This window comes from Aedes aegypti, chromosome 3 (assembly GCF_002204515.2).
Source record: "Aedes aegypti strain LVP_AGWG chromosome 3, AaegL5.0 Primary Assembly, whole genome shotgun sequence".
Taxonomy (NCBI): Eukaryota; Metazoa; Arthropoda; class Insecta; order Diptera; family Culicidae; genus Aedes; species Aedes aegypti.
Window position 1 is genome coordinate 271,199,445 of NC_035109.1, and position 21,312 is coordinate 271,220,756.

Here is a 21,312-nt window from a genome sequence, read left to right on the forward strand (position 1 = left end):
TTAGCTCATGCTGGTTTCTATATAAGTCCATTTTAAGCTTCTTGTACAGGTTATTTAAAAAATGGATAGATTTCTCAGATAATCCCTCTAAAAATCTCCACTGGAGATTTTATAAAAATCTTGCGAATTCCTGGGTAAATTTGAAAGGTTTATGAGGAATGCTTTCAAACTCTTGGACGAAATCTTTTGTACATTATTCTTGTGGATTCAGCTTCAGATCTTTTACAAAACGCTTTTATGATCGTTGACTGATTTCACATGATATGTTTGTCGAATCTATTACGGATATCTCAAAGAACACTATAGAAATCAATTGTCAAGGCTTCGAGTAGCTCATCTAGACTTGTCCAGAAATTCACCGAGGGTTACTGTTAGCTAACGTTTGAATATCACGTTCAAATGATATGGTATCAGTGACATATCGAAGGTTGCTGACAATAGGGTAACTTGATGAGGGATAAGTTTTTGGATTTTTCGGTTTGGACATTGTCCTGCGCCACCTGCCACGTGCCACCGCACAGCCAATTCGAGACGCCGACGCCAAATAAGGAATCGGCGGCGGGAGATATGCCATTGAGCATAACTTCGCGGATTGTGTATTTTCTGCCTCTAGAATATTTCTCCAGGTATTGCTTTGGGAATTCCTACAGGTATTCTTACAGAAATTCGTCATGGTATTTCTCTAAGAATTTCTCCAGGATTTCTTATTTTATCGAGAATCCTTGCAGAGATTGTTCTGAGGATACATCCTAGAGTTTCTCCAAGCATTCTGCATACGCTCCACCAGGATACCGGATGCGAAAAATAATAAAAAAAGCTTTTATATTTATTTCAGTGATAGTGATTAGTGGTGTAAAATGAAAAACGTGTGACAGGGTGGCCACCGAACCGGGAAAAAACGGGAAAAGCGGGAAAAAGACGGGAATTTGAATCCATCGGGAAAAAAGCGGGAAAAACCTGGAATTTGAAGCGGTCACCGGGAAAATCAGTTTTGAACGAACATCTTTGAACATCATTAAAAGTTGTTTATTAAAATAACAGCTTTGATTGTATTGTAACGAAACATCTATGAATTTGTACAAATAGGGCAAACGCTTTCTTAGAGGAGGTAGTGTGTTTTGACATGTTCCTCTCTAACAAATGATTATGTAATACTTTTCTATGATCTACGATTTGAAAATGAGACAAGCAATCGAACAATATCCACAAAATTGAATTGCTAAGCTATTTAAAACAATTATTTTTCTCGAAAATTTTGCTTCTTTGCACCTATAGTGGTGCAACAGTACCCATAGTGCAGGGTCCCATAAGTAATCAATGGATTGCGCCGTTGAAGGAACCATGCTTAAAACATACCACCACTAAAGGAACAGTGTTCCTAAAATTGGTGCAAGGGTTTTTGCAGGGAATTTTTGAATAAATCGTAATTTCATACATTTAAATAATAGAAGGACTGGTTAGTTAAAATCACATATTTTATGATTACTTCAGACAGTTTCAGCTGTTTTCCCTTAGGTGCACCACTAATAGTACATTTAATATGTCTTATTAAATATTAATGATTTGACTTGACAATTCTTTAAAATGTTTTATTTTACCAATGGTTAACGATGTTTCGATTTACTTTTAATATTTCCTCTTACTGTCAGGGATAACATTTTTTGGACTTCTCTATAACTTATTTAACTTAAAGTTTCACATCGAAGTTGAGAAACTTCAGAATATTTAAGCACTCAAAAATATCGCATTGAAAATAAGTCCAGATGTTATTGAAAACAATCCTTTTTTATAAGAGCTTGTAATATGATATAAGCTAACTAATCGACTAAGAATAAATGAAGTACAGATACATGCTTTTACTTGTGTGGCTTCGTTTCATTTTCAAGAGATGTGAGAGCCTCGGCCGGTAAATCTCTTAAAAAAGTTTTTTATCTGTCCTGTTTTGCATCATAAACTTATTTGGTTTAGAGAACCTTTCATTCTCATGAAGAAATAATCGAAATTATGGAAATATCTTCAACCTCATTAACTGTTTGGGACCCTGGATGGTTTACTTTGGCATCTGGGGCAATTGTCTTGACAGTAAGATACACCTAAGCAAGAAGCGTATTGTTGAAAAATATGGGTTCAGTAGCTTTAAAAAAAGCCTACCAAAGTGAGCAAAAACTGAAAAATCTCCTTACTAGCACAAATAAAAACCGGGAAAATACTGAAACATATACCGGGAAAACCGGGAAAAAAGCGGGAATTTGAAAATTGGATTTTGGTGGCCACCCTGGTGTGAGATTGTGCCATCCATGCTGTAACCAAAGATGAGTTTCGGCCTATGGGATTCGGATGACGGTATTTCGCATCTGCGAAAAGAGTTTTGCGGATGTTGCTGGAAATTTGGTGAGTTTGTTCCATTTTACCATGGCAAAAGTTCCGCTAATCGTTTTTTCGCGTTTTTCGATTACGAAATGCATTTGAAATGGTCGGAATTTTTATTCGGTTTACGCGTTTCGGCCGGACGGTTGGAATCAATAGTCAATCAGTCGTTTGTCTCAAAGTTGGCCATGCGTAGCAATTTTGTTTTTATTCTTCGGTTTATGCGTTGTGGACAGCCGCTCGTTTCGTATGATTAAATCCGCATATTAAATAAGCAGAAATCCGATGACCTCGGAGGGATCGATACTGTTTTTTTTTCCTAAGCAGAATGTCACTATCGTCGAACCTTCCGATCATTCCTTTCTTTTTTCACAGGAAACAATATTGTTCATATTGTAAATGAAGCATTGTTCCTCTCTTTTGCTTGTCAGCATTCAAAAGATTAAATTTAAAACAATTAAACTTAAAATGTCCTGGGTCTGTTGCCAGTTTTCAAGACGAATCCTGACCTAATACCTTTCCCAACCCCCAACACTTATGAGGGCGTCACTGAGTCGGTGGCCTCTCATTAATTTAGTGCTACATCAACATATCCTCTTCCTTTCCCAAGCTACGGTAAAGATGGGCATGGCTGGGAATAGCGATATTCATGGTTTTGGTATTCTTGTTAACGATTGGATCAAGGTTCACTCCCTAGTCTTGCTCCTGAAAGCAATCAAGATGAGATTATCAAAATAAAAAAACATCGATGTTGCTATTAGACGGGGTTGGTGGTCTGATGGCTACCGCTTCTGCTTCATATGCAGAAGGTCATGGGTTCAATCCCAGGCCCGTCCCTTTCCTCGTACTTTGTAGTTGTATATCTCTCACTTGCTTCTATCTTCCAATCTAAATATACCACACTCAAACTATTCGTTCATAGCAAACGCTAGAACCAGAGACGGACAAGAAACCGTTCCCCTAACGCTTCCTACTTCCACGCGCACGCCTTTCTTACGCCTGATACATAGGCAGTCTGCTAACCACAAAAGTAAACCTCTCTGCCATGCCTTTCCCCCAATCCATACACTCCCGCATGAACTGACGTGGATGCAGTGGAATATACGGTCTACGTGGGAGTCAGTTCAATGCATCATCAATTCCTCCCCCTTCCCCTCATTGGTCTGCATTCTGACGTGGTAGGTGCCATTGTTGCCTAAAAATAGAAGATCACCAGCACTTATACACTGAGGATGCCTGTTAGTCCCAAGCAGTCATTCGGTTGGTTCCTTGTGTAAGTGCAGCTGATCTGGCGATACTGGAGTGCATCCACGGGCGGCCAATCAAGCTCAAGCTCAAGCTCAAGCTCAAGCTCATAAAAAAACATCGATGTTGCTATTATCCTATCTACGAAGTGTACCAAATATAAGCCAAAAGGAAATCAATAAACAATCGATCTTTGACTGGAAGCTAACTCTGGCGGTCTTTCGGTCTGAACAGGAGGTTACTCTTCGGAACCCTTCTCACTTCAGATACCGAAATTGAACAAAAGAAAGCCCTTCTCCAATTCAATGATACGGCGCCCAACACATGATTATCATTTATGATTTTGGTTTAACAGTGGTTCACAATACGCTCCACCAGAATTTCATGCAAGAACTCCTCCAGATAATCCTTCAGGAATTATGAGGATTCTTCCATAGGAAATCTTTTAAAAATATTCGGTAAGGATTTCCACTGGGAATTTGTCGAGGAATTTCTCTTGTATTTGAATAATACCTTCAGAAATGATTCCAAGGATTTCACACGGATTTTTTACAATATTTCCACCATGTACTCGACTTCTTACAGACATTTCTTCAGTAATTCCTCAACCGATTTCTCAAGAAATATCGTAAGAAATCTGTTCTTGCCTAATTCCTCCCAGAATATACTTAGTTCGTAATTATTCAAGTATTTGTCCAAGAATTTCTCCAACAGTTCCACCAGGGATTGCTCTAAGAATTCAACCAAGTGTGTGACCCGAATTTTTCCTATGGAAGTATCTTCTAGGGTTTCTTCAATTTGTATTTTTGGAATTTCTCTAGCGATTTATTGGTGAATTGCTTCACAGATATTTCTCAGAATTCCCCGAAACGTTTCTTTGGGAATTCCGTTCTGGGTGTTTGTATGATGTTAAAAAGATGGATTTTTTAGATGATTCCTAAAATACCTTCAAATATATCACGAGATTTCAGCAAAATTTTGTTTCAATGTAACAATCCTGTAATTATTCATGGATTTGTTTAAAAGACTTGTTCACCAAATACCGCGGGAATTCGTCAAAAAAATTGTAAAATCGTTCAAAAATTTCCCCAGGAATATCTGCAAGAATGGTTCAAATAATTCCTTAAAGGGATACTCCATTAGCCTGGGACACGGTTATATAAAAAAAAATAGATTCTCGCTCCAGTCCACTTTTTGGATTACATTTAGGTCCCATAACAACTGTGCAGAATTTCAGCTAGATCGGACAAACTATATTTTAGTACCAGCCGTTCAAAGTTTGTATGGGATTTACTATGGGAAAACTTACTTTTGCAAAGAAAAATCGGCAGAGGTCGCTCATTGATCTCTATAAAAATTCTGAACACAGATCTCGATAGGTATTACTACGATGAACAACATTGCCGAAGACCGTAAAGCAATCCGATGCTTGTGAAAAAAGTTATTAAGCAAGACTATTTGGAAATTTTGCCCGATTTTGTTATTATTGTTATTCCATTACGTGTGAATCAACGTCGCCTTGCCAATAGGTTTTCATTGAATAACTTTTTTCACAAGTGTCGGATTGTTTCGCGGTCTTCGACAATAGCGGACTTTGGGGCAAGTGTGCCACCCCTGTTTTTTTTAATAAAAACTGCAATGTATATTTTCTTTTTGAGCTTAACAATATGTTCCCTTATAGTTCACAATACAATGATCAAAATATGATGAAAGTTGCTTTATTTTTCACGTATTTACATCGACTTTTGCAAAGACAACCAAATTTGAGTGGATTTTTATAAGATTTCGTTGTTTCTAAATAGCATGGTAAAAGGTAAATTATTAATAGATTTTTCTAACGTGCTGTACATCGTGAAACTATTAAAATGTGTAAGTTATTGTGGCATTTGAACGAAAAAAGTATTTAGTTTTACATACGAAATCCAGTTTGGTTGAAACCTATATTTTTTGGGGCAAGTGTGCCACCTATTTAGTAAACGAAAATTGTTGGAGTGAATTAATAAAAATGTTAACATCATCAACAAAATGATAATAATAAACCAAAATGAAGCTCCAGCAGTGGTTTCTGAAGTATAATAGGGGAATAACTAACATTTTTGCCCCCAAGTGTTTTTTTTTTTAATATTCAAAAATAACTTGTTTTCGGCTTATTAAATACCGTTTTACATATCTACATCAATATTTTACCGTTATTTAGTGCTGATCTAGTATAATATTATACATATTCGCCGTAATATAAGGGTAATACATATATTGTATTGAATGGAGACAAAAACAAACATTTTAGTTATTCGAATTGAGTATAGAGAGCTACGCATGTTTTTAACCTTGTTATAAAGCACCCCCTTATTACGGTAAACTTAAATTATTTTTTTAATTTATCGATTTGCGTCTGCTTTGTAAGTAATATTATTAGGAAATAAAGAAAATTTAATTACAAGTGGAATTACATGCGATGTTCATTCGGTGGCCGTTTTGCCCCATATGGGTGGCACACTTGCCCCATAGTGTCGAAAAATAGGTTATTTTGGATGATATTTGAGAAGCTCCAAAACTAATACTTTTTGAAGTTATATTCTTTTTAAATGGCACAGTGGTTATGAAAAGATGTGAAACTAACACCATGAGGCTAAATTGGTGAATTTTATAAGCTTTAGGCAAAGTTAGAGAACAATTTGCTTAAAGTGGCACACTTGCCCCAAATTCCGCTATTATTCGTCGTAGAAATATCAATTATATCCAGAGAAGTCAAGGAAATTCCCATTACGAAAAGATACTGGACCGACCCGGAATCGAACCCAGACACCTTCAGCATGGCTTTGCTTTGTAGCCGCGGACTCTAACCACTCGGCTAAGGAAGGCCCCCTATCAAAGGGTGTCCGGCCATTTGTCCAAATGCCGTTTGGCCCCACTAAAATAACACATTAAACATTTCAATGTTCATATTTCGACGCACAAGTCAAATAAGATATCGATACACGAGCTCAATAGTGGAATTCTTATTAGGATAGAATAAAGATAAAAGTCAACCCAAGTTTCCACTAAAAAAATACATAATGATCAACAAACAACACGATCTGAAGATCATACTTCAAACCAAGTTGTCTTCAACTTGATTAGAAATAAAAAATAACAAACATCTCTGGTATGTCCACTATGGTCCCTCAATGTGAGGCCTGAATTTCATCATCGCCGCATCGCGATGTGCGACGACGACGACGACGACGGTCCTATGATTAACCATGAAATCATCCATTCCCTTGTCTGGCCGCGAGAAACCACTCAGCTCATGGATAAGTGAACGGTCGACTTGGTCACCCGTATTGCTAAACCGCACCAGACGGTAAGGTGACGATCCCTGTATAGAGAAGTCATCATGAATTAGTGTTAGGCAACGAGAAGAAAAAAATCTTAATGTGTATACTAATGATGGTAGTATAAGACGTCATGCGATGGTGATGATCGTGCCGAGACGACATGTCGAGAATCTAATGTTTACATTAGTTGCAACAGTTATGAACAGTTTTGTCACATTTGAAACGCGCTTTGTACCGTGGTTGAATGCATGAGTCATGTGCGCAGAGATAGGTGATGAGTCCACTCGGCAGATAATACCTAAAGCAGCATCGATCGTGGAGTTCAAGCTTTGAATCTTTGTCGGTACAAGATGGTTGTTAAGGAATTACTGCACACTGATGTTTATTTTATGGATATACATTTACACCTGCGTGCATCACCCAAGCTGACGTACGTACAAAGGATTGCGATCATTGTGAATCTCTGACGGCAACGTTCAAGTTTGCCAAGTGTACTAACGTTCGCCAGCTTGGACGATGTTTATGCAGCAAGGAGAGTCTCGTGAAGGTTATTTTTATACGACAAATGCAAACATGCTATGGAAAAATATACGTTGTTTTTTTGTCTTTGTACAGTATCACCAGCAGGCTTGATAGAAACTCCTCTGTGATGCAAAGAGGAGGCGATTTTGCCGTTTTTCTGAGGAGAAAAAAATAAACTCAAAATTTTCAACACAGATCCTCAAGCGATTCGAGTGAGAGTGCAGAGAAATGCGAGGATTTTTTCAGACACTCTCTCTCTCTCGTTGCGATGCTCACCATCACTCACACTTCAAACGAACTCTCGAGTCTGCCGCCCGAACAGACAGTCCTCGGGGAGTTGTGAGAGCACCCTTTTTTGATGGAATTTAACTCGTTTTTTTTTGTGCTGCATCTTCCTCGCTCATTTTTCGTTGCCTCGCTGCTTAGCATTTTTTGGCTCCCTCGCAAAGAGGCACTGGCAGCACGCTGCTCTAGAGTATGTCACCGAACTCTGATGATGTTGAGGAGAATTATCAAGCCTGATCACCAGTGCTGTTAAATGTCAAAATTTTAGAAACTTTAAAATGCTTGTAACACCTTCCCATGCGAAATATTGTATCGGCAAATATTGCCGACTGTAATTCGGCAAAAGTCACCTGGAAAAAAACATTTCCCAATGACTTTTCCACGGGGAAGGATGATATTAGCAATATTCAATTGTCAAATTCACGTGATATTCGTGACATTTAACAGCTATGATTATCACGATACTGGAAAAATGCTGAAACAATTCGCTTTTACATGTTTAATCATTTTTTATGCTCCCAGGTCTGTATCTCTTGCCGTTTAATTTATTAAATCGAAGCATTTGCAGACTACTACTTGTAGTCTTACTGAATTATATTAACCTTCCAGTCGTCGCGCGGTTTGCCACCGTCAGAACCATCACGCTGCTGTTGTGAAGGAAAAGCGAGGTTTTTTCAACAGTGTTGTACAAAATACAACAGCGCGATGACTGAAGTGTTAAAAATATGTGTAGAAAAATGCTGTTCACTGAACATTTGTGCCATCATTTATCCTTTTTTCTCTATGGTTCTATGTCCCAACTGAGACAAAGCCTTTTAATTGCAGAATTCCTTCTAATTTGATTTCGAACCCAAATTAAAGCAAGCTAAGAAAAACATCCCATCCCTAGCGGTCCATGATCGGCAATGTTTCGCAAGTTGTAACAAGCTTGATAAATAACAGCAGCGAACGAGAGCCCCAAAAGAGAGAGGGATGATAAAACCTCTCGCTTATTTACCATTGAGGGTAGGTGGTTTGTTTCACTGGCATGATAAACAAACCCCACGTTCACAGTTATTAACTAAGAGATTTCTTCGTTATTTGATCAATTGGACCACAATATTGGATAATACATTTGCAAAAATTTCTATTGTTCATACAAAATGGTCAACAGCTCACAATGGTCTAATGACTACCGCTTCTGCTGCATAAACAGAAGGTCATGGGTTCAATCCCAAACTCTCACTTGCTTCTATCTGACACTCTTCAGTTAATCTTTTCTTTCATAGCATTTGCTACAACAAGAGACGGACAAAAAAAAACGTTTCCCTCCGCGTCCATTCCTTCATGATTGTATCACGCCTCTCCTTACGCCTGATACATAGGCAGCCAAAGCAAGCCTTTCTTCGCAAAAAATGAACTAAAATGAACTGGTGTAGATGCAGGTATCCGGTCTACTGTGGGTCAGTTTTAAATACATCATCAATTCCTCTTCCATCCTCTCATTGGTAAGCATTCTGACGTGGCAGGCGCCATTGTTGCCTAAAAATAGAAGATCATAAGCACTTATGCACTGAGGGTGTCTGTTAGTCTCAAGCAGTCATCTGGTTGATTCCTTGTGTAAATGCAGCTGATATGGCGATACTGGAGTAGCAACCACGGGCGGCCAATTAAGCTCAAGCAGAAAATGGTCAACAACTCACAAAGATTTCCTACAGTATTGGACAAAACATTTGCAACTTTTTCGATTTTCCATACAAAATGACCAACTTTGGTAAGTTAGATCTCACTTATTTATGGACCGATTCGAATGAAACTTTTACAGAACATCAGATGTAACTTGAATTTTAACATATATTTTTGAATATTTTTTTCAATCACAAGTTTATAAGTAATAACGATTTGACTAAAGTGTAATTTTCGACGAAAAATTCAAAACTTTTTATCTCAAAATCTGATAGCCTTACACAAAAACTGTCTTCAGCAAACTTATTCATCTCGTCAAAATCTACAACTTTGCTGAACATACGATGAAGCTATTCCTTCAATATGTTAAGTTATGTCAATTATGAAAAATCGTCAAAAAATTCACTTTAGTATAACCGTTACTGCTTTTCAACTTGTGATTGGAAAAATCACTCAAAAATATATGTTAAAGTTCAAGTTATGTCTGATATTCTGTGAAAATTTCATTCAAATCGGACCATAAATAACTGAGATATAGTTTATCAAAGTTGGTCATTTTGTATGGAAAATCGAAAAAGTTGCAAATGTTTTGTCCAATACTGTACATCTAAAACAAGATCTTTTTTTTTGTCACAAAATGTGAAATATCATACAATACCAATATTTTGAGTGTAAAATACAATATCAATATTGTAAATCTTTTCTATCTTTATTACGAGATTTTCAACCATAGGCTAGTTCATCTCGGAACCAACTGCTTTACTTCCATTCCGATGGGAATCACCATTATAGCCTTAAGATTATAAGTGACTATCGTAGATTATAAGTGACAGTTGAAAATTCGGTAAACGTTTCTCTACCGGAACAATATTTAGAAAGCCATAAAATTGATAACAGTCAATGACTAACCTGTCATATTTATCAAAATTCGTTCAAGTACTAACGGCCAATGGAAAAAAGGTGTGACAGGATGATTCACGTTAAAAGCTTAAAACACAGGAAGTTTAACACGCTATTTCAAAGTTCACATACTGCTTATTGTTATTGTTTTATCCGTAACTGTATACTGTACACAGTGTAAATGAATAGGTTAACTATATTATACAATATTTGTATTCAAATCTTGCAGCCGCTGATTGGATGTATTTAATGTGAAGATAAGTCAAAACCAAACCAAGAATTTTTTAGAGCACAGGACCAGAGAACCCTCAAGTTGAAGATTTGATCCTTAGGTTACTCGCTGATGGTGACCGACCAAACGATCAATTTTTCAGCTCGGAACACTTTTTGGTTCTCTAGATTTGTGCTTTCGAAAATGTAAGGTTTGGCTTCGATTCATCTTCACCTCAATGAGGGTTATAACATCGCCTGCTGACCTATTCTCAATTTCAATAACCATTTCACCCACCCTGCCCATTCAAATTGGCACCACACATAAACCACAGTTATAACAACAGGTGAATTGGTACGGTATGCTATCACCATGGCCATTTTCTGCCTACGTCATCGAAATCATCCACCCCGCGTCTGGAATCATTCGACGTTGGGCAGCAGCAAGTAAATACCTACATTTCCAGCCAACAGGTAAGTTCGCGATACCTGTGTTGGTGTTCACTGGCGGCGTGAGAGCATCTGCCTTTTGTGGCCTTGGTGTTCGATTCACGCGCTCGTTATCACTTCCCGATGCCCCGTCTCCCCTTTTTGGCTGGTCACATCTAATCTCTGGGGATGGACATCGAAGCCACGACAACGACAGTGAGACGCACGTGTTTGAACCTTGTCGATTGTCACTCTCTACTACACCTACCGTTACCATGTATCGTCTCTCCCTGTAACACTCGTGTGCACCAATATGGGTCTGGATCTGGAACCTCCACGTATGTAGAACTACATGCATGTGGTGGGCGGCCTCATAATCTGATTTACGTAATAATATATCCAACGCCGCACAGGCGGAGATGGTCATTCAATCCGGATCTGCTTTTTTTTCTTTGCTCGTTGCTTTGCGTTCTGGAATCGATATCAGTTTCAAGTCCAACTCGGAAGTTTTCTATTATTTGACACAGCTTCGCGGAAGCATAACCCACCCATCTTTGGAGAAAATGTATGCTTAGTAACCAATGTTTTCGCTACAGTGGACTCGGTCAACTGAGACGACCATCACAACTCATTTCCTTGTAACAGTCAAGGTTTTCAGATTGTTGCTTCCGTGACCGAACACCACAGAGCTGACCTTCTCGATCGAGATTGACAGCCAAAATTTAAGGTGTTAACTCCACCCTCTATGCATTTTTATGGTAAGTTCGTTCAACCTACGTGTTGGCGGAGCTCCTTCGAATCAATCAGCGAGTTCAAGATTGTAAAGTATCGTTTAAAACATATTACGTACTTCATGAATGCGGATAGTTAACCCTTTGTCTGTGTTTAGGATCAATATGACCGCAGAGCACATTTGAAGGGCTGTAACTTTTTTCACACGTTGGTGCGTTTCAGCGAGATTTTTGATTTGCGCAAGGTTTGTTTCGATTATCTTGAGAAATAATTTTCTAGAATAATTTTCATGAATTCGTTGTCTGTGCCTTGAGGTTTTGATCCCAGTTTTGACCAATGACCCCAAATTAAAATCGCTATAACTTCGAAAAATTTAAACGGATTTTCGATTTTTCTGCAGTTTTGGAAAGAAAATTCCATTGAGTTTTTCTAAAAAATATAAGAAAATTCAAAAGGCGGCTTATTCATCGCGGGGAGGGACTGCTGTGAAAAAGGTCCAAAAACAGATAATTTTTGAAACTATGGACGCTTGTATCTCAGAAGACAGTCATATATAAAATCATACTTTCTCTGATGAAGATTTGGAAAGGACCAACAAAGTACACATTAATTATTTGGGAATTTTCCCGCATGATGGAGCTGGCTTTGAAAATGTTACTAAACGGAGCTCATATATTTTTTATGACGTTCTATATCTCAAGATACTGAGGATTGGGAAGAATGATTACTTCAGCAAAGTTGCATATTAAATCAAGGGCTATAAGCTGCATATCTGCTTAACTCTGCAAACTAGGAGGCGCTTCTGAGTATCAGATATTTCAAACATATATGTCTCAAGTTTGAGTTATGTTAGAACTCTAGTCTTCTTTGACAATGTTGTTCAATTGTTCGATGGCTACAAAATGATTGTTCCATATGTTGCTAGTGAGAAAAGTTGTACTTTAGTCGCCATTATCGAATTAAATCGAGTTCAAATGTGGTTGCTCCATAATATGGCATTACGGAAATATGGTGAAGCAAACGAATAACACAGGTTTCCAAAACCTAAAACACAAAATTCAATGGTTTCCAACTGAGAAGCAACTAACATTTTTGTCCACAATACCTACAACTTAGTTAACAGCATTTCGATACACAAGATTTTGAAATATTCAACTCACTAATTCCTCTTAGTCCAAAATCGAACAAATCAGACATGCACCGCAAGGGGTGCCTGTCAAACAACTTTTCCACCGGCAACTTTGCCGAAGACATCAATAGTTCAAATCATCAAAATTTAGAATCATTTTAAAATCTAGTTACATAACAACATAGTCGCATAGGGAAGTTAGAAAACAAAATTTTTTCGCAAGCGCCATCATACAGTCAAATTCCCAAATACCCAAGGTGTAATATAGTTGCCCTTTTCCTATTGCAAATTTTTACCGAAAAAAGTTTAATTTTATATACAATTCTGTCTGAGATATGAGCGGCCAAAGTTTAAAAAATCATTATTTTTAAACCTTTTTTCTCAATAACCTCTCGATAGTGGTTCCAGATTTAGGTCAGAATTTGTTGGGGTAACTAGGGTAAGAGATGGAAATTATGGAAAAATTGCAAAAAAAAACTCATCAAAAACTTTCTAAAACCAATAATCTATTTGATAAAATATATCCGCTGTTTCAGTTTGGGCACTTTTGTGATTATTTCAGGAAAATGTTCACCGGATATCGGTTCCGGTAGGGACCCTGAAGGGACACTCCCAGAACATCATGCATTGATACCTTTCGTTGACTCAAAATCCATGATTTTTCACCCAGAAGTAGTTAAATACTGTGTCATATAATAGTCAATTATAAACTGGTTCTGGTTCATATTTGGATACTTGGTTATTGGTTTCGATAGGGTTTCTAATAACCAATTTCGAAACTTTTTCTGCCGTAGTCGTATGTAGACTTGAATTTCATGATTTTACACATACAAGTCATTGACACCATCTCTTATTTTTCCTCTTCTTCCTTTAATAAATAATTGACATTTTTTTTGCATTTTTATGCGATAGTTTTCAAACTGCAACAGGTGATGCGTTCTGTCCAAAAAAACAACTTACAACTGTTTTTTTTTAATTAATAAGCTTTTTTACATTTTCTCTTCCTTTTCATTTCGAAATACCTTAGGCACCCCAACAAATTTGGACCTAAAACTAAAACCGTTACCGAATTTAAAACTTTCAATGCATGCAGCAAAAACATAACGCATCTCATTAAAATCTAGCGAACGATGGTGAAGTTACGGATTTTTCAAACTTCGATGTCGGCAGCCAGTACTGTACTGTTTCTGTTCGGGATGAACCACTGCGACAGGTTGTCTTTGATCTTTTATGGTATACCCGTGTCCTTTGTTTAGTGCATTTTGTTCTACTCCATTACTATTGAGAAATAACGAAGTAGTCGTTTTTTATACAATATATTTTTTTACCATTTTACATAGAACCTCTTTAGAAAAAGATATCGCTATTTATACCTTTTGGATAAAACAGTTTGTCATCATTAAACTCTCAAAAGCGTGCCCCTCATTTAGATTCGACTGTTAAGCTGGTTGAATGATACTGTTTTTGACCATGCATCATCGGTACTCTAGCGTATCAAATTATTGCTTCTACTTATAAAGTTCAAAATCGTTTTTCGTAACTGCGAACATATTTCATCGAGTAAGAAATATAGAATTCTTGAAACAATAAGCTTATTTTAGGAGGTCTGCCACTCCGCTGATTCAAAATCGTTTACCTCGTATATATCGAAAGATAAGTACTTGAACTCGGAGAGAACTTGTCTCTCGAATTGAAACCAGCCTCAGGTGCTGATTGAGTAATTTTTCCACTTCGACCTCCTCATCATCAAGTACAAATAAGTGGGTCTTAGTCGATGTGGAGTATTTAGAGGTGTGATAACTTTAGTTTAGTAGTTGTAGTTGTGCAATGCCAACTTCGGTGAGCAGAAAGTTCACGAAGTTGCCGAAGATGACGTCATGTTTGGCAAGGTGCGAACAAAAAGCATATTGAATAAATCGTTCTGTATGATTCCTTCGCGTTATCGACTCTTCAAAACACTAAAATTTTGAATGGTTAAGGAAGCTGAACAATTTTTAAATAAATATAAATGTGTGGTATTTTCATGATTCTATTTCCAGGCGCTTCCTCTCTTCTGCCTCATATCCCGGGCATTTGATTCGAATCCCGAACAGCTCATGAAAATCATAAATAGAAGAGTCAAATCATCAATTGTTCAACCTGTTCTACAAAAAAAAGTTCTGGTCATCGATGTTTTCTGGCTCTAGAATTTTCTGAAACGATTAGTACCAATGAAGTTTTTTCACTTTAGTTATGCATGTTTGAAAATAGTTAGAATAAGGGTTGACTTTTGTTTGTCACTTTATTAAAATGGATCTAAGCACATAATGTATATCCAAGTACATAATGATATTACAACTTATTTGCTAAGTGTAGATGAATATACGTTTTTCCATATATTCAAAGTTTGAATTTCAAACTGTAAACATTATACATTTGAAATTATACTTCAATTCAATTTAACATGCTATTTTTATCAAAATATGACGAGATAACCTTCAAATTTCGACCTGAATCTCGGGACAAAAAACAGACCGGGAAATGAGCACTAATTCTAACAATCTCACCTCTATTCACAAAATTCGTAAATTGAAGTAAAAATCAAATAATAGTTTAAAACTATCATTTGAACAGTTTCTTTTTTCAAATTCGATTTACCACCTAGTAACGGCGTTTTAACTCGTTAAATAATATTCAAACTTGATCAAATTTTCATGAGTTCGGCTTTTGAGATTCATTATAAGAACAACTATCTGGCTGCCGCCATGTACAAATCGTTTTTTAAAATTAAAAGATTAATATAGTTTGGCTATCTGATTCAAAGATTTTTTTAATATGAAAAGATCTGTTCATATACCACTAAAGTGTTTCAAGTTCACTTGGCCAACACAGTCAAGCTCAAATCAATACTTCAACGTGAAATTCAAAATCCACTCCACCATCATTGACAACACAGGTCAGCGGCGCACAACTTCAACCAATTCATTCGATATAGAAGACTGCTCCGGCAAAGCCACGCCAGGGAAGAAAAAACGTCCTTCACAAGATCGTGTTAAAATTCGATTACGAACGAATCTCCGCAGCTTCTCTCTCGGTCCGTGTCGCAAAGATGCTAACAAATAATCCTATCAACCTACAAAAAAAAATGATTCGATGAAATATTTGGTCAAATCCGTCTCCGCTGCCACACTTTGCGAAGCGTTCTTCTCGAATTTAAGTACATCTTCTTCTTGTTCTTTGGAGACGAGTTTGAAGCTTCTAGCTCTGCATACGAATCAGTCACCGACCACCAGTGTGCTGATGACGCGAACCGTTGTTTACCTTACAAATTAGGGAAGGAGTGTCACATAACAACAGAGGCTCGAGAGCTGTAGACCTGGTAGCTACACATGAAATCGGAAAATCAAAATTAATAAAAAACGTGAAATTGTAATAGAAAAAATGGATAGTTTGGTAAACAACTTAACATACCTCGTTGTAACTGACTAGTAGCACATTATAGTTTGTACATTACATTGTTACTCAATCAACCGATTTTTTACTTTTGGCGGATAGTGTATATACAATCAAACCAAATTTGTTGTCAAAAATTTGCAAATCAGTGGACACTCTTAATCCCATGGAACTCATTTGCCTTGAATCTGTAAAAAATGGGAAACCAATAACTTACTCTCACGCGTTCATAAATCAGCTTTCGTGCCCGATAACCTTCGATTTGCACTCGTTTTCGGTCTGGTATAATAAGTGTTGTCCACAGATATATCGATCATTTTGACTCAAGAAAAACTTACTGCAAATAGCCTATTTGTTTGCACACGCATTTTTTTCAGATTTTGATCCCGAAACCGCTGGTTTTAAAGGAAAACTTTCTATGGATAAGTTGTACTGAATCGTTTGGGCTACAAGAAAAAAAAACACACTAAAAATATTGTTTACCATGAAAAACTCAAAAATAAAACTATATATGTTACCAAGTTACACAAAACTTCTATTTCACATATTTTTCAAAATTCTCATCGTAGAATCTTGATAGAAAATAGTTGTTTAGAACAAAATTTTATAATGCGACTTTTTTCAATTTCTAAGAGCAACTTTGGGTCGATTTCAAAATTTTGTTTACTCCTCGATTACTTTTTTAAAACGACGTAAGTAACTTCCATTCGGTTCTGAGAAAATTAATTAAGAAAAATCACAACCTGCTTTCTAAAACCGTTTAAAAATGAATCACCCTTTTAACATTTTTTCGCCGTGTATATAAATTTTGCATACAATCAGCTCGCGTTCAAAAACTAGGTAGTTTTTGAAATTCTTATATACGTCGTTTTGTAATTCCGGAATTAAACGTTCTAAAAATGAAAAACCAAGTTGGGTGAGAGCGGAAGTTGTGGATTTTCGTCTGCGAAACACGTAGGATCGATAAAGTAAGTTTGTTTACTTTTCTGACTTGAGACTATTTGAATAAGTTTTCGAGATTTGTTAAAAAATACGTTTACGACCCTAGTGAGCCTAGTGAGTCTCTGTCTCATGTTCATTAGAGCCATAATGCCAATTCATTTTTTTTTATAATATTTCAATAGTGCAAAATTAAGGTGTTAACTGCGCTAAATTACGACATTTTATGGTATGTTACCAAGTTACCCATATTCATCAAAAACAAAATCGTTTATATTACCGCTAATCGCTAATCCTACCAAACGGTAACAACTTGTTGCAACCATCCGCTGGAATGTAATGCGCTTTAATTTATTCTACGAATGCCCCGATCGCAAAAGTGATTACGAATACCTCGGTTTAAAAATATCTGAGAACTCCTTGCAATTAAATAAAATGATCACGTATGTTCAAATACCTGCTTAAAATTACAAAATCCAAACACAATCACCACCACCGTGTGGCGGCTTTCCGCGCAACAAAACGGTGCATTTAAGTTAGCAGATAGGTACACTTCCGTGTAAAAGTTTTTTGTCCATATCTCTGTGATTACACATTTTGTTGAAATTCACTGTGGTATTGTTCATCCAATGCTGAAAAAATTAACCAAGATTAGGTTTTGAAAAACCAAGTGTACAGTCGAAGCTCGTTATAGCGACATCGCAAGGGACCGTCGTTACAAGGAGATGTCGCTATAAATGACGTTGTTTTAAATAATGTGGATATCGTTAAGAAGAATTGAGGAAGAAAACGGTCATAATATGTATTAAAATAATTCAACGAACGCAAAAAATGTCGTTATTCTAAGTGATTACCAAATATGACTCGAATGTCGTAATAGAGAACGGTCGAAACAGAGAAATGTCGCTATAAAAGTTAAAATTAATATGGAAATTTGAATGGACCATTGGAACTGTCGTTATAGAGAGATTTGTCGCAGTAAAAAGTTATCGTTATAACGAGCTTTGACCGTACTTTTTTTTTGTAAAATTCCATAACTTCAAGTAAAATTTAGTAAACATAATTAAATTTGTTTGGTAAAAATACGTGCGTAGTAAGATTAACATATCGCCTTTCAAATGAATCATGGAGAGTTTAAATTAGACGTGTAATCGCAGAGGTACGGACAAAAGGTATCGCAGAGGTACGGACGTGTAATCGCAGAGGTACGCAGAGGTACGGACGGTGTTTAGGAGTGACTCCAAACTTTTGCACGGAAGTGTAGCAACACTGGAGTCCACCGGTTGATATAGAAACTGCAGTCGAGTTGCCATTCCATATGGTTATAGCACGATAGCTAAATAGTGGTTTGTAATACAACGTTTATCTGGGCCACTTCTCGATCGATTCGCTGAATAAATGAATCGAGCACGTCGACACTCAGCAATGGAGAACAACTTATCATGTGGTTGCTAATTATTCTGACATCGTACGCGCGACGTCGCTAAGCTGCTAGAAAAAAGTTGACTTGTTTTGTGTCCTTACGATATGGGTGTTACGTAAAATTGACAGTTTGTTGGAAGTCACTTTCAAGCTCACATTTTGCACCCGTTGATCCATTACACATGGCCGGGATTTTGATAAGTCTAATTAACACGTTGTCTATTGGCAGCAACATTTAAAAAAATACGCTGCTGCCTTCTTGCACTTTTTTTTTCTCAGTGAGTCAGGCGCTAATGAGGGACCACACCACATCTAATACATGGTAAAACGAAGTAACGCAAAATTCAGTAAATCTCAACATAGAACAATTACAAAAAAAAAATTGTGAGTTGTACAAATGCTGACAATTTCCCCTTTTTGGCACTCATCTGATCTTGATAACATTTCCTGTGATAGTAGCTCAACAATGATAAGCATATCTGTTTGTCATTAGCTTTGCGAAATTGTAGGAGAAATTTTGTTTTGGCTCAAAAGTGTACTATGCGTTAATTTGTAATATGGTGTGACTTGTTTTACAGTGTATATTCTGGACCGAAATGGACAGATCTGGCTGTTGGATCGGCTGATACACGATGAGCTATTTAGCAGTGGGCGCAAAGCACGGTGAAAGGAAACAAAAATAAACACAAACGTCAAGTTTGTGTGCTTCAAAAATAAACACGCAGAAAAAAAGAAAAATCAGCTACGATAAAAATCGTGTACCTTTTTGGAACTGCCGCTTACGAAAACTGTTTTCATTGATGTTTCCTCATGTGATTGTAATACTGATATCATTAATTCAAAACCAATAATTGATAGTAGTTGGATTGACGTGTGCTGTATTTTTTGGTTCCTTATTTTGGATGATACTTCAGTAAAACGACTTTTGAATCTTTTTTTGTGAATTCGTCACTGACCTAAAATTTTTATGAAAATAAAATTCGCGAGTTTGGTCACACATGTGAGTCGAAGAAGTTTTTGTTTTTCCTTGAAAACTACTGGGCTTATAAGTCAGTCATAAAAGTTAGTAAACAAATGCACTAGTTTCAGTGTGGCCTGAATCTTAACTTTTTGACTTTTTGAACTACTAGAAATTTGAAATTGATCAACGAATAACTTAAAATTTTCTCTTCAGCTATTTCATTCCATTGCCATTATTTTTTTCAGCTCCGAAGTTTGTTCAAAACCCAAGTCAGTAGATAGTCCATAGTTTTTCATATTAAAAAAATGTGAGGTTGTGGGTCATTCACTTACAAAAAATACGCATGTTTGCCAAGCATTTTTTGTGTTTGAACAATATTTTGATAAATTCGTAAATATTAACCATTTGTCGGCCAAAACGTCTACCAAACGTATCTTATGGCACTATCCTTACCATCAACATTCCACAACATCCCGTATCACCTATGAGAGGTCGTAGAGTTCTCTGCATCTCTCTTAAGTAGGTGTTCAATCGATCATCCTTTAACATTACCCAGCTTTCATGTTCGCTTTTGCGCGTCCGAAGTGATTTTGTTTTTTTTTTCGGCTTGCGCTTCGTTCGTTTTCGTGCTCCCGTTATCGGTTGAGATTTATTCGCTGGGCAGGTCGTGTTGTTTGAGTGCGAAAAAAGTATCGTGAAATGCGCCAGTAATGTGTTTTTTTGTTCTGTTGCATGCTCCTTTGGATCGAGCGATAAAATCAAGAACAATCGTGTCCGGTTGGCCTTAGGCGAGAGCGAATAAATATTCGTGTTCAGACAAGGATGGATTACCAAGTGGTGAGCTCGTTTCATGCTTTTGATAACTCATTTTCATCGTGGCAACGTTACGTTTATGTAATTTTCAAACAAACTTTGAATAGTTCGTCACTACAAGTATCGGTATAAACAATTATTTTAGAATAAATTGATAATCTGATAAAAAAAACCTTATCAAAAAATCTTGGAGGTTTTTTTTTGAAATCCTTGAAACAATCAATGGATGAATTCTGGAAGAAATCTTCATACTCATTTCTGAAGGAAACTTTAGACGGATACCTGACTTATTTGTATAAGGTTCCCGAAGAAGAAAAACGTGAGAGAATTATATTACCTAGTATAATATTATGAGCCATTCTCGAACTCTTTGAAAGTCTCATCTGAGAAGAGAAATGCCTTGTGGAATTCTCTGAGCAATCCTTATAAAAAATCTTTGAGTGTGTTATAATTCCTGCGAGAACTCTTTTAATTTCTACTCGTATTCTTTTTCAGTAATGTGGTCTCCTGCTCTTCAAAAACTCTGTTGCTACCAGCTCTGAAAATGAGTTATATGTATATTTTCAGTTTAACACATATGTTTCTTCTTCTTCTTGGCATTTTATCCTCACTGGGACAGAGCCTGCTTCTCAGCTTAATGCTGAATGAACTTTTCCACAGTTATTTACTGAGAGCTTTCTTTGTCAACATTACCATTTTTGCATTTGTATATCGTGTGGAAATTACGATGATACTCTATGCCCAGAGAAGTTAAGGAAACTTCCATTATGAAAAGATCCTGGAACGACCGGGAATCGAACCCATGGCTTTACTTTGTAGCCGCAGATTCTAACCATTTGACTAAGGAAGGCGCCACGTATATTTTTATGGAAGCTAATTTGAGTTTCGTGCTCTACTTGAATTTCCCCAATTTCTCCTATTCTGATACTGTGTACCTATATTTT

At 36.8% G+C, this 21,312-nt stretch overlaps 1 protein-coding gene across 21 annotated transcripts in view; it reads left to right on the forward strand.

The window, feature by feature from the left end:
• LOC5564725 (serine/threonine-protein kinase 10) overlaps positions 1-21,312 on the forward strand; it is a 157,091-nt gene that overhangs the window by 70,268 nt on the left and 65,511 nt on the right. The gene's annotated exons all lie outside the window — the stretch shown is intronic.